Source organism: Hyla sarda, chromosome 11 (genome assembly GCF_029499605.1).
Source record: "Hyla sarda isolate aHylSar1 chromosome 11, aHylSar1.hap1, whole genome shotgun sequence".
In the NCBI taxonomy this organism is placed as follows: domain Eukaryota; kingdom Metazoa; phylum Chordata; class Amphibia; order Anura; family Hylidae; genus Hyla; species Hyla sarda.
Window position 1 is genome coordinate 10,357,844 of NC_079199.1, and position 3,232 is coordinate 10,361,075.

Here is a 3,232-nt window from a genome sequence, read left to right on the forward strand (position 1 = left end):
TTTGCGAATATATAGACGGATATTCGTCCTATATTCGTGAATTTCGCGAATTCGTTATATTCGCATATGTGAATATTTGCATATTTGCGGATTCGACAAAGAAAACAGTGAGGGGGAGGGCAACTTTACTATTGGTTGCTAGGGATGTTGTTGATAACCTCTGTTAATATCCACTTCATCATTCTAATTGGCCCACAAGTGAAAAGAAGGAATATGCAAATATTCACATATGCAAATATATGCATATGCGAATATTCACATATGCGAATATGCGCATATGTGCACACATTCACATATGTGAATATGCGCATATGCGGAAAAATGAATATTCACAATTTCGAATGTATAGCGAATATATTTGCAATATTCGCAAATTCGCTAATTTGCGATATTCGCAATAAAAATTCAAAATGCGAAAACTCGCGCCCAAAGCTGATGCTGGTCACAAAGTTCAGTTGCCAAGTAACGCGTCTATACAGATTGCACATGCACCGTAGTCAATTGTGAGGCATCAGCGCCATCTTGGAGAAGGTCAATTTCGTCAGGCGGCTGTACAGCAATCTCCCAGCAGCCACATTCTGCACAAGGCATACCTGGGGGCGGTAAATTAATGAATGTGCTCATACCATGGACCCCGCTGGCAAGTCCAAACCCATGGTGCAAAATTTATATTAGGAGCTTCAACGCCAAAGCTAAAGATGTTCTTCTGAATGTTCGTCTGAATACCATTTTAGCTGGATGCTTTACCTACATCTGTTCTAGCTGCACCACAGGTCCCAGCAACTCCTGTGACACCAGTTGTAACATGTTCACACCAAGGCGTTTCTGCTGTCCAGTTGCCTTTGCCTCCTCACTACAGTGGCGATCCCAAATCCTGCAGAGTATTCCTGAATCAGTGGCTGATCCACATCAAGCTACATGGCGACAAGTTCCAGTCCGAGCTAAAGTAGCCTTCATTACTTCTGGAGAAGCTCTAGCCGGGGCCAATCCTTTATGGGAGCGGAGTGGACCTGAGACTGCCAACCTCCAGACTTTCCTAGCTGTCTTTCACACTGTGGTTGAGGAACAGGGCTGTGTCTCGTCTGCTGCCTCAGCTCTCCTCCGCCTCAGACAAGGTTCCATGACTGTCGGGCAGTATACAGTCCAGTTCCGCACTTTGGCTGCAGAATTGTCTTTGAACGATGAGGCACAGCAAGCCGTATTCTGGGAAGGTCTCAGTGACCGAATTAAGGATGAATTAGCTGGAAGGGATATTCCCGTCTCCCTGGATGCCTTAGTCATGTTGGCGACACGCATTGATGTGTGTTTCCGGGGGCGGTTTTCTCAAGCCGCCAAAGTGAAGAGAACTCCAAGACTTGCTCCAGTGTTTCAGGAACCTGTTCAGACTGTTCCTGCGATACCACCTGGAGAGCCAATGCAGGTGGAACGTCTGAAGCTCGCAGATTTGGAGTGTCAAAGAGGTCGAGCAGGAAACCTCTGTCTGTACTGTGGGGGGAAAAGGTCACATAGTCCGTACCTGCCCCCAGAAGGTGGAAAACTTCAGTGCCTAGGTTAATTGGGAAAAGTGACTCAAGGCGGAAAAAAATAACAATTCTCCCAAACTGTTGGTTCCAGTGGTCCTGTCTTTTGGCAAGTCCATTGTTCCTGTATCTAGCTCTAGCTCTAGTGACTCAGTACCAGTTACCTACCACACATCTGGTGAAGCCAGTATCTATGGTTGTTCTATCTCCATAACACATATCCATAGTTCTATCTCTATACCTCCTATATATGATTGTTCTATCTCTATACCTCCTCTCTATGGTTGTTCTATCTCCATAACTCCTATATATGGTTGTTCTATCTCTATAACTCCTCTATATGGTTGTTCTATCTCTATACCTCCTCTCTATGGTTGTTCTATCTCCATAACTCCTATATATGGTTGTTCTATCTCTATAACTCCTATATATGGTTGTTCTATCTCTATAACTCCTATATATGATTGTTCTATCTCTATACCTCCTCTCTATGGTTGTTCTATCTCCATAACTCCTATATATGGTTGTTCTATCTCTATAACTCCTATATATGGTTGTTCTATCTCTATAACTCCTATATATGGTTGTTCTATCTCTATAACTCCTATATATGATTGTTCTGTCTCCATAACTCCTATATATGGTTGTTCTATCTCCATAACTCCTATATATGGTTGTTCTATCTCCATAACTCCTTTATATGATTGTTCTATCTCCATAACCCATATCTATGGTTGTTCTATTTCTATACCTCCTCTCTGTTGTTGTTCTATCTCTATACCTCCTATCTATGGTTGTTCTATCTCCATAACTGCTATATATGGTTGTTCTATCTCTATAACTCCAACGATGGTTGTTCTATCTCTATAACGCCTATATATGGTTGTTTTACCTCCATACCTACTATATATGGTTGTTCTATCTCCATACCTCTATATATTGTTGTTCAATATCCATAACTCCTATATACAGTTGTTCATGGGATCAGGTGAGGTCCAGCTCTAAGAGTTTTTATCTTTCTCCCATAGACCTGCACTATCCATAATCTGTCCCAGACTCATTGTATTGAGACACATATTGAAATTACCTTCCCTCCAGGCACAGAATACACCTCCAGGTTATTTTTACAGGGTAAAGCCTAAAGATTTCATCAATCTAATCTATGTATTGACTCCAGAATTGTTTATACACAATAAGCTCTTTACCCCGGGCACGTTATTTTTCCAATGGTGTCAATTTGTCTGATTTTCCCTTAATTTACACGTAGGTCACCTCTTAACCACAGGTCACCACTAGATTGATAGAAAAACAATATTTCCCCCAATGCTGAATTCTAGTCAGGAACATCCCCTCCTCCTTCTAACTTTAGTTCTTGACAATAGAAGGAAGACAGATAGGAATAGTCTAGAAAACATACATAAGGTTGCCACCGCACTACTACTATAGGCTGGGTAGTGTATTTGCTTAGGTGAAGCGTTAGGATTTCCGCTTTCATTGGCACATTTTTTCCCCAAAATCTTTAGCCACTGTTAAAAGGGGTACTCTGGTGGAAGAAAAATATTTTTAAATCAACTGGTGCCAGAAAGATATACAGATTTGTAAATTACTTCTATTAAAAAATCTTAATCCTTCCAGTACTTATTAGCTGCTGTATGCCCAAGAGTAAAGTTCTTTCTAGTCTAACCACAGTGCTCTCTGATGACACCTCTGTC